General features: G+C 36.7%; 1 long non-coding RNA gene across 1 annotated transcript in view; it reads right to left on the minus strand.

Annotated features, from left to right (window-relative positions):
• The window catches only part of LOC111544256, a 530,430-nt gene that overhangs the window by 369,721 nt on the left and 148,274 nt on the right, over positions 1-12,435 (minus strand). The window lies entirely within an intron of this gene.

Genomic DNA, 12,435 nt, shown 5'->3' on the forward strand with positions numbered 1-12,435 from the left:
AGTCATACGTTCATCACAGCACTATTAACAATAGCAAAGACATGGAGATAACCTAGATGCCCATCAATGGTGGGTTGTGTAAAGAAAATGTGATATATATACATCATGGAATACTACAAAACCATAAAAAAGAAAGAAATGTCCTTTGCAGCAACATAGATGCAGTTGGAAGCCATTACAAGTGAGTTAATGCAGAAACAGAAAACCAAATACCACATGTTCTCATTTATAAGTGGGAGCTGAACACTGGCTACTCATGTATATAAAGATGGCAATATTAGACACTGGGGACTGCAAGAGGGGAGAGGGAGGGATGGGGACAAGGACTTATAAATTAGCTATTGACAAATATGCTCACTATCCGAGTGATGGGATCAGTCATACCCCAAACCTCGCATCACACAATATACCCACATAACAAACCTGCACATGTAACCCTGAATCTAAAATAAAAGTTGAAATTATATAAAACAACAACAGCGTGACAGCAGCAATAATGAAAGGATATACTATTTTTTCCTTGCTCTTATCTTAAATTCTCTCAATGCTAGAAAGACTACTTGATGTTTTTCTTCATCTAATCAATAAGCAGCACGAGAAACATTGTATCCTAAGAACTACGGAGTCATAGCTATGCTGTGAGAAAGAAAAAGCAGAATTACACATAAGAAATTCTAAAAATGAGTAAGAAAATGACATTTACAAGTTAGACAATCATGAGCATTTTAGTTTACCTCTGGGCTCTAGGCTTTTTCAAGGAAATTTAGAGGAAATACCCAAATTATAAAGTAGCAAGACTAGGAAAAGGAGCAACAGGTAACAACTTTTGATTGGATCGGTGCAAATAAATGCTGATTAACAGAAAAATGAGAATTGTAAAATTTAAAATGGAGGAAAAGATGAGAACAAGCGGTAATGATTTAACATTTCAAAGGAATAACTCATGTATACGACGAAACTTGCTGTTATATGGGAAAGCTAAGATGTGACTGCACTCACTCTGAGACAGTGACATGGTAAGCCTTTTGAAATCTCTTGTATTTCACTTGTGAGATGGGTGCATATGCTACCATTATTTACCCTCCAGTTCAAATGTTTTAAGCCTCTGTTGTTGAGGAAAAGTCACAACTTTTTAAAGTGGATGTATTATATATTTTTTTCTATTATATTTCACCAAAACACTTCCTCTGTGCTAATGAGAGCTCTATTGCGCTAAATACTTGCCATAGCAGATACACCACGCCCATTATCACAGCCATTCGTATCAGTCCTTCGGGGCAGGCATTGTTATCTAGGCATCACAAATAAGAAGAACAACATAAACTCTAAGTAGCATTTCCAGTGTCACCCATCATGGAGGTGGTGACGCTGAACAACAAACTCAGGTAATAGGCTCCCAAACCCATGTTCTTGCCCCACTCACTGCTTGACACCAAGACCAACTTAAAGATCATAATAAAGACTTAAGGAGCTCCATTCACTCCCTGACAATGTCCTCCCTTAAAAGGAAGTGAAATGGGTTTTTGTCAGAGTCTGTGATCTAACTGGAACAGCCCAAAGGGATTGCTATTAGTGAAGACATATTCTTCTCCTGAAATACCTTTGTCATAGTGGTCTAGTAGTCACAGTTCTCAGGATGGCCTTTGATGACCTGCCCTGGACTCAAGGTATTTGCAGCAGTTCCATACAAATAGATGCTGCCTGGAACTCCCAGGGCAGGACAGCTGCAGTTGTGTGCTATACAACTATCAAATGTAGCAAAAGAAATAGAGGAACTTCTGTTTTTTATACCTGCATGGCAGATTTATATACACACTCTAATACACATGTATCTCATCTCAGCAACCTGTGATTTCAGATTTATGTATGTATGTATGTTTGAGATGGCTCGGTCTCATTCTGTTGCCCAGGCTGGAGTGCAGTGGTGCAATCATGGTTCATTGTAGCATCAAACTCTTGGACTCAACTGATCCTCTTGCTTCAGCCTGCCAAGTAACTGAGACTACAGGCATGGACCACCATGCCTGGTTAGTTTTGAAAAAAAATTTTAGAGATGGGTTCTCACTGTTAGCCAGGCTGCTCTTGAACTTCTGGCATCAGGCGACCTTCCTGCCTCAGCCTCCTGAGGGATTTTAGATTCCTAATTCAAGTTTGTGGGGATTTAGACCAAATGTCTTATTATTCAGAACACTTGTTGATGGAGACTTGGATGTCACTAGGTTCCCTAGAAGATCAATGTTTTTCCGATCATACCATTAAATAAAAATATTAAGTTAATTAACCAAGTAGTCAATTCATGCATTCATTCAGAAAATCACTCTGCAAGCATGTCCTAAGCGCTTACAATGTGCCAGGTACTGTTTCCAGCCATGCAAACACAAAGCAAAAAGGCACTGACTCTGGGAATCCTCAGCCTCTAACCAGTGAACCTACGTTATGAGGCAGATCACAAGACTTTCTTGATATTTGTCAAAACACTAAAGCTTACTAATAACTTTCCTATTATATAAAGCAAAGCAAATTCAAGGTTTTTCTTTCAATAATGTAAGTTTTATTACCATGGTTTCTAATATAGTTTCCTGCATGTAGAAAAAATTGAGTTATTGAGATAGGATAAGAAATAGCTTATAACACTGACTATTATTGGGACTATATTGGAACTATGTTGTATAAGTGGACTTTGTAGATAAAACAGGAAAACTAAAATTGAAACCACTAGTTGTTGGAAACAAACAGGTATATGGATGACAATGCAACCATAAGCAATATGTCACACAAAAGTTCTGTGGAAGCACAGAGTAGACTGGGAAAGTTTCCTACAGAAGGTAGAGTTTAAAGTAGTCTACAAAAAAGAAATCAGAATGATGAACCCACCAGTGCAATAGTCTAGGGCAGGGAAATTGATTGCTGCTGTGAATACAGGCAAAAGTTTTATCTTAATAGACCATAGTTTGTAGATAAAAACTGAAATGAGCTAAGTTGGGAAGGGTTTCTGAAGACATTTTTAAACCATGCTAAGGAAATTTTGGACTACACAGTGTAGTCACTGGCAAGCCCACGTATCACCATGAAAAAGGTGAAGATAGCACCTTTTTCACATGGCTTCTTTTCAAGATGCAATTATAAACTACTTCTTCTGGGTGAAGACGCTTTTGGGTTTTTCCAGTCAGCTCTTACAGCATGAGCGAGTGAAGTCTCAGACTGTGAATTGCCCTCCTTCAAGGGATATTTGACTCTCATCCACCACAAAATGTCCATCCTTATGTCTATCATTCACTGCCCAAGGTATAAATTCCCAAGCATTTCATCCCCCACTGCACAATCAACTCAAACCACTCTAAATGTCCTGCCCCAGCCAAAGTCCTTAATGCTGCCGCCAATTCTCAAATACTTTTCTATGCCCTTGAAGATTCTACCTTTTAACTAGAAAATTCTCATAGATACTTCACCCCTTCCCTTGAGAGTATATTGACTGAAAAATGGCTCTTACCTCGTACACTTTCTTTTGAAACCTCTACAAGCTGCAAACCTCACTCATCTCAAAGAAGCCTGAATATTTTGTAATGAATTAGGTTTCCAGATAGATACAGGAAGATTCTGGATTTTCAAGCAGGTTACATTTGGCCCACATAGAAGATCAGGGAAACTAATGGGGACCAACCTGTTTAGGAAGTCTTATGCAGGCAGAGAGGGCCTAGCACTTAAGAAATCAAATATTCCATAAGAGAAATAATAACAAACAGACTTAAATGGTAACTGCAAGTCATTGATGCTCTTCTTTCCAGGATGCCAACACTTCTATATAAAGACCAGATTTAAGAAGGTTTGTAAAGCCCCTGGTTTGCTGCCACAGAGATCCAGTTTAAACACTGAGCCTTCATGGAGTGTTGTGCTATATCCACAGTGAATTCCTTTTAATACTCCAATGTGACAAAATACAAGATATTCTTTCTGTTCTTCTGTCTGAAACATCCTTTCCCATCCAACACTTTTCCTCACCTGTCTAACTCCTACTCACTTTGCAAATGGAAGTTAAAAATGTTTCTTGATGCTGACAGGCTGACCTGATTCCCCAAGTGAGGATTAAATGTCCCTGCTGTGAGATTTCATACAGTTTATACTTTCCCTCATTTAATTAGCTGACATGCTGTACCACCATTGTTAGTTTCATGCTCCTTGATTCCCAGCACTCAAAATAATGTTTGAGACCATCAGTGCTCAGTACATCTTTTTTCAACAATTAAATTAGTTGAACAAATACATAATTGAATAAATGAATGGCTAAATTAGTGAACGGATGGATATGAGATACCTGTTACTGGCTTCTAAGTGTAAGTTTTGTCACAGAGAAAGTTATTATGCATGAAAATAAGGAATTCAGGAGAACTATCTCAGATCAAAAGAAATATACCAACTTAATACTCCATTAATTCTTGCATTTATTCACTCATCAAATGTTCTCTGAATGCCTGGTTGTTATGGCAAAAGTCAGCTTTACATTTTTTATTCATTTAAATATTTATTGGATGCTTATTGTTATGTGACAAAGTATTTTTGCTTCTTTGTTCCAACAATTTATTTGTTGTTTTTCATATATTCAAGGAGCCAATAATTAGCTAACTCCTTAAAAAAAAATCTGCCTGTTGTACATACAGCACAGATATTTAAGAGCTTGATAAAGATTTATTTTCTCTTTCTTTTGAAGTAATTTAAAAGCAGGAGAAAAATTGTCAAATTAAGTGCAGTGTGTACTTTTCAATGAAGAATTGACCTGCACATGCATATATAAAATAAGTGGTTGCAAATCAATAGGTACATTAGCTGTTCTTCTTTCTGTATAAAATGCTCATAGGTGGTGTGTTGGTCAGCATTCAGATCAGCTTCAGGCCTGGGATTAAAGCAAAGCTCTGTTGATATACAGAATGTTATATAAGCTCCACCATATACAAGAGCTACTTCAAGAATTGAAATATTTTGTTTAATCTAGACATTTTAAAAATTCAAGGAGAAGCTGGACACATGTAAATGACAATAGTTATTTTAAATTAGAGCTTGATATTCTAGATATTTAGTAAAACAAATGAAATTGTCATAAAGGTAGAGGGAAGTTTCTAGATAGAAGGAGGATTCTTGAAAATACTAGTGTCCATTTCTTATAAATCCCATGTCTTGTCAGTACGTGCACCATCATTTTCCCTGAGTTTGGAGCTAGGTGATTACCTGTCTACAAATGACTTATGGACTTACCTTTTACATACATACCAAAGTATGGAAGCAGCAGATTTTGTCCAAAGAAACGTATAAATATCTTGGGAAATTTACATAGTGTCTTTATCAGCATAGTAGGCAAAAGATAGAGGAAGAAAAACATAGACGAAGGTTGCATATGAAATGATTAATACAAGTCTACAACCTGAGGTAGGTTTGGATTATAATTGCTTATACTTTATATGGGATTCTTCATTCCCATCAGAAGCAATTTTCAGCATTTTTCCAGGTATATACCAAAGTAAGAGCGCTCCGACTATTGTTTAGACTGCAGATATCATACCTTTTCTTGTTTTTGACTTATTTCTTGAGAAATAATTATTGCAAATGTTTCTACCATGAACATTCATCCATAGTTTTTGTTTAAATATCTATTTTCAATTACTTTAGATATATATGTAGAAGTTAAGTTGCTGGGTCATATAGTAATTGTGTGTTTAAGAAGAACCACAAAACTGTTTCACTGAATGATTTTTTTAATCAGAGAAATAACATGGCATAATTTATGATTTAAAAGGTCATTTTTATTGCTATGAGGAAAATAGACTGCAAGGGATCAAGGCAGAAGCAGGAAAACAACATGGGATTTAATTGCAATAATCCAAGTGAAAGATGATAATGCCTCAAACCAGAATACAAGCAATGGAGAAGAGTGAGAAGTGGTTCAGCTTTTTACATTAAAAAAGAGTTGGGCAGGGCACAGTGGCTCACACTTGTAATCCTAGCACTTTGGGAGGCCAAGATAGGCAGATCACAAGGTCATGAGATCAAGACCATCCTGGCTAACATGGTGAAACCCTGTCTCTACTAAAAATTTAGCTGAGAGTGGTGGCATGCGCCTACAATTCCAGCTACTTGGGAGGCTGAGGCGGGAGAATTGCTTGAACCTGGGAGGCAGAGGTTGCAGTGAGCCAAGATCAAGCCACTGCACTCCAGGCTGGGTGACAGAGCAAGACTCTGTCTCAAAAAAAAAAAAAAAAAAAAAAAAAGTAGTCGACAGGATTTATTGATGGTTTGGACAGGAGAGGAAAAAAGAAAGTTTGAAAGGATGACTGAAAGGTTACTGGCTTGAGAAATTAAAAGATTGAAATATCCAATTACTGATAAAGGGGAAACTGTGAAGCACTACATTTAGGGGGTTAAAACAAGGGTTCCTTGATGTATTTGCTAAATTAGTGATGTTTATTCAACATTGGTATCAAACATCTACTACTATGTAACAAACCACAATACCACTTAATGGCTTATTTGATCATGAATCTCTGTATCAGCAATTTGAGCAGAACTCAGCTAAGTAGCGCACCTGGCCTCACCTAGGGTCACTCACATGAGTGGAACAGACTGATGGATTAATTGGGGACAGGTTGACCTAGGAGACCTCTCATGGATTGATCACATCTCCTCCACATGATTTTGCCCACTTACAAGTTAGCCCAGGCTTTTTTCACATGGAAGTCTCAGAGCAGTAAGAGGGATAAAGAGTAGAAACTGCAAGGTCTTTTGAACCTTTGGCTTACAACTCCCATAATGTCCTTCCACAGTATGCAACGGGTAAAATCAAGTCACAAAGATTAATTCTCCTGGTGGGATCATCAAATGAATGCTGCATAGCAAAGGGGGATGAAAAAGCAGAAGGATTTAGTACCTTTTTAAACTATTTTTTTCTTTTTTTACAATCTACTACACCATCAAAGTGGAGCTACTAGGAACATATTTAGTTACATGCACCTGAAGTCCAGGAGAGAAGGCTGAGTCTTGATGTCCAAAATTTAAAAACCAGTGGGATAACGAGGGCATGAAGAAGTGCATTCAACAGATTATCAGTAAGGTAGGAGGAAACCGAGACACGAATGTCCAAAAGTTAAATTTCATGTTGAAAATTGCACCAAAAATGACTGTGCATTTGTTGTTTATATAGTATTTAATGGCTTTTCTGGCAATTAAGTCTCTTTGAAGTTATCTGACCAGTTGATAATGGTAACTGTTTTCTCTTTGGCCATAGGCTAAGAGAGGGGAAGTAGTTTATTTGAATACCAAAATTCTTCCCTATTAAGCTCATTGAAAGAGATCTGAACTTCCATTAATATCCAGGGAAACTAGGCCAGAAATTCTCTGCAATGCTAATGGGAGCTGTGAATTTGAATTTTCATTGAAGTAATAAGGCCATGTGTTTTAAATACTGGTAAAACTCTGTGATGAGGGCAACTGAAAGACATTCACTTTAAAAACATGTTAAAATGTGTAATATTTATTAAGCATCTTTCTATACATAAGATCATTTTAGGTCTATATAATTATGTGAAATTGAATGAAGCATTTAATCTGTTTCAAACAAGATGCCATTTAAATGAGACAACATAGATAATAAAAATATGCTAATGGGAAGAGAAGAGTGATCATGTTCACACAGAGGCATATATATGCAAAGCATAGAAAGATACACTCAGCAATAGAATACAGAAAAGAAGTCATAGAAAATAAAAGAGTATCAGGTAGTCAGAGCGAAGTTCCTAAAAACTAGTAATGCCCATCAACAAAGGTCTTAGTCTAATAAAAGCCCAAGTTGTTATGTTTTTAATGTAATGAGCCAAGCACCGTTATTCTAAATACATCCATATATTAATTTACTTAATCTTCATGGCAACTAACATATTTTGTGCCTACTTCACATTGAATAGGTACATCTGTTTTCAGTGCATGTCGCCAGTCCCTCCTGACACAAGCGTGCTGTGGTATCTCTCTGTTTTCCTGCCTTCCAGACTGTTTCTGAGGTCTTGGAAAGTCACCTAGCCTGCATACAGATGCAGATTGGGAGCAATTTTCAACCAGTGGGAGACAGGAATCCGTAGATAGATACTTCAGCTTTCCTTTCCTTAGAAGGATCATTTTAAGATGCATTCTATGTGGGTCCTTGGACAATCCTCAGAGAGATTAAGCTTTTGTTGTCTACCACAGAAACTACCTCAGGGATGCACTTTCTATTGCCTTTTCTTCCTGTGCTGTTTCATTTTATTCTTCTCTTTGTTTGCTGTAATTACTCTCTCTTAAACTAACTGTATCCAAATTCATGTCCACTGCATCCACAGTTTTTGAAGAATTCAAACTCAAACAGGAACAAATTTCCCATACTTCAATGGATTAAAAAAATGAAGCTTAAACATTTAAAAGCTTGATCAAAATCACCTACAGAAATAATTAGAATCCAAATTGGCCTCTGACCTTCTAGCATTAAGTAATACCAAATCCTTCAACATCAGGATTTTTATTATTTAATTGTTATAGGCAATTCAATATATATAGACCCAACTGTGAAATTCTGTGACTTTAACTTATAATTCTTGTGATTATAAAAGGAGAGAAATATTTCTCTATAAGAATTTAACATCTAGATCGAAGGAACATACTTCAAAATAATAAGAGCCATATATGACAAACCCACAGTCAAAATCATACCCAGTGGGCAAAAGCTGGAAAGCATTCCCCTTGAACACAAGCATAAGACAAGGATGGCCATTCTCACCACGGCTATTCAACATAGTATTGGAAGTTCTGGCCAGGGCAATCAGGCAAAAGAAACAAAGGAATCAAATAGGAAGATAGGAAGTTAAATTATGTTTGTTTGCAGATTACATGATCTTGTTTCTAGAAAATCCCATCATCTCAGTCCAAAAGCTTCTTAAGCTGATGAGCAACTCCAGCAAAGTTTCAGGATAAAGAGTCAATATGGAAAACTTGCTAGCATTCCTATACACCAACAACAGGCATGCAGAGAGCCAAATCATGAATGAACTCCCGTTCACAATTTATACAAAGAAAATAAAATACCTAGGAATACAGCTAACAAGGGAAGTGAAGGATCTTTTAAAGGAGAACTACAAATCACTGCTCAAGAAAATCAGAGCGGACACAGACAAATGGAAAAACATTACATCCTCATGGATAGGAAGAATGAATATCGTGAAAATGTCCATACTGCCCAAGGTAATTTATAGATTCAATGCTATTCCCATTAAACTCTCATTGACATTCTTCACAGAATTAGAAAAAAACGATTTTAAAATTCATATGGAACCAAAAAAGAGCCCGTATAGCCAAGACAATCCTAAGCAAAAAGAACAAAGCTGGAGGCATCATGCTCTCCAACTTCAAACAATACTACAAGGGTACAGTAACAAAAACAGCATGCTACTGGTACAAAAACAGAAACACAGACCAATGGAACAGAAAAAAAGAGCTCAGAAATAAGATCACACACCTACAACCATCTGATCTTTGAAAAACATAACAAAAACAAGCAATGGGGAAAAGATTCTATTTAATAAATGGTGCTTGGGAGAACTGGCTAGCCCTATGCAGAAAATTCAAACTGGACCACTTCCGTAAATCTTACACAAAAATTCAAGATGAATTAGAGACTTAAAGGTAAAACCCCAAACTATAAAAGCCCTAGAAGAAAATTTAATACCATTCAGGACCATAGGCAGGGGAAAGATTTCATGATGAAAATGCCAATAGCAATTACAACAAAAGTCAAAATTGACAAATGGGATCTAATTAAACTAAAGGGCTTCTACACAGGAAAAGAAGCTGTCATCAGAGTGAACAGATAACCTACAGAATGGAAGAAAATTTTTGCAATCTATCCATCTGACGAAGGTCAAATATCCAGAGTCTATAAGGAACTTAACTAATGTACAAGAAAAACACAAACAACCTCATTAAAAAGCAGGCAGAGGACACTAACAGGCACTTCTCAAAAGAAGACATACATGCAACCAACAAGCATATGGCAAAAAGCTCAGCACCACTGATCATTAGAGAAATTAAAATCAAAACTAAAATGAGATAACATCTTACACCAGTCAGAATGGTTGTTATTAAAAAGTCAAGAAAGAAGAGGTACTGGTGAGGCTGCAGAGAAATACAAACATTTTTACACTGTTCATGGGAATGTAAGTTAGTTCAACCATTGTGGAGACAGTGTGGTGATTTCTCAAAAATTTACAAGTAGAAATACCACTTGACCTGGTAATTCCTTTACTATCTACCCAAAGGAATAGAAACCATTCTATTATAAAGATACATGCATGCATATGTTCATTGCAGCACTATTCACAATAGCAAAGACACGGTATCAACCCAAATGCCCGTCAATGATAGACTGGATAAAGAAAATGTGGTACATATTCACTGTGGAATACTATGCAGCCATAAAAAGGAATGAGATCATGCCCTTTGCAGAGACATGGATGGAGCTGAAAGCCGTTATCCTCAGCAAACTAACACAGGAACAGAAAACCAAAAACAACATGTTGTCACTTATAAGTGGGAGCTGAACAATGAGAACACATGGACACATGTGGGGAACAACACACACTGGGGCCTGTTGGAGGGGTAGGGGGAAGAAGAACATCAGGAAGAAGATCATCAGGAAGAATAGCTAATGGATGCTAGGCTTAATACCTAGGTATGGGTTGAACTGTGCAGCAAACACCCAGGTGCACGTTTACCTATTTAACAAACCTGCACATCCTGCACATGTACCCCAGAATTTAAAATAGAAGTTGATTAAAAAAAAAAAAAGAAAGAAAAAAAGAATTTAGCACCCAGGACACTGAATATTCTAGAGCAGGAGAGCTCTCACATTTCCTACTTTTTGCTAAAGGAATATCTTCATATTTTAATCTCGGAATGTTTTATTTCAAGAAATGTTGCATTGAAAAACTCCATTTTCAGGATTTTTAAACACAGTGTACTTTGAGATTCGTGACTCTTAGTTAAGATCCTTCTTCTCTGATTTACGGGAACCTAGTACAACAATTATAACCTACATTAGTCTAGTGTTTTATTGTTTGAGTGCAAGCACATATGTTACTTCATTTAAGTGTTGCAACAATCTGAGGAGGTACATGGAGTCGTTTTACAGATGAGGAATCTCAATTGCAGTGATTATGTCTTGTCCATGCTAATGTTCTTGGCAAGTGCCTAGCCAGGTAATGAATCTAGGTCTTCTCGTAAATCCAGGGCAGCCCTCTGTCTGCTGCAGCACAGCCATTTATGAAGCCTTTGATGATAGCAATGCCGAGGAAAGCAGTAAAGAATGAACTCTAAGTGGGCAGTTTAGAAAGGAGATGGTTTAACTGAGTTTATAGATAGCTGCTTCTCATGAATTGGCATCTTTTATTCTCTGCATTTCCAGAGAATGAGTAGATGCATAGATAAGATTGGTTCCAATGAAAGTTATAGAAAAAAATTATGGTGCTGTCATATCTACTACTCAGATTTTAGATTCTGACAGGAATAGACAATTACTTAGTTCTTCCACTAGTAATTCCTACCACTTACCTTTCTTCAATCTCTGGACGCTCAAGGCTTATCTTTCAAGTGGGACTGATAATATGGTATCAAACAACATAAGTGAACTTGCTCATCTACCATAAAGCAGAGTCAAACCATAAGTTGCTGTATTGTCACCTTTTGCTAATTTCAAGTTGCTATCTCTCAATAAAATTGAAAGGGGAAGAAAAGAATCTTTGTAAGAATATTTAGAATTTGTACTTTCTTAAAAGTCAGAGAAAATACTTTTTAATTAGTCTTTCAATCCAAATAGTTGCAGAGGGCAAGATTTTCTATGTTCTTCATCTTTTCACCTCACCTGAGGAGCAAGAAATCCTTTAAATCTGCATGACAATTTTATGCTGTCTTAACAAGTCAAAAATCCCTAGCTTTTCAATATGCTCTTCCATGTCATAGCCTCTGCTCTGTTCTGTTGACACTGCCTCCTTCCTCTCTACAAGTGCTTTATTTTTGATTGTGGAAAAATACATAACATAAAATTTACCATCTTAACCATTTACAGTGTTCAGTATTGTTAAAAAATATTCACATTTATTGCAAAATGTTCCAATTTTTTCACCTTACGAAACTAAAGTTTTATACTCATTTAACAACAACTCGCCATTTCCCCCTCCTTCCAGTCCCTGGCAACCATCATTTTACTTTCTGTATCTATGAATTTGACTATTCTAGATACCTCATATAACTGGAATCCTACAGCATTTGCCTTTTTATGACTGGGCCATTTCACTTAGCATAATGTCCTCAAGGTTCATCCATATTGTAGCACGTGTCAAAATTTATTTCCTTTTTCCTTTTCCTGAATGATAT

This window comes from Piliocolobus tephrosceles, chromosome 2 (genome assembly GCF_002776525.5).
Source record: "Piliocolobus tephrosceles isolate RC106 chromosome 2, ASM277652v3, whole genome shotgun sequence".
NCBI classification, from domain to species: domain Eukaryota; kingdom Metazoa; phylum Chordata; class Mammalia; order Primates; family Cercopithecidae; genus Piliocolobus; species Piliocolobus tephrosceles.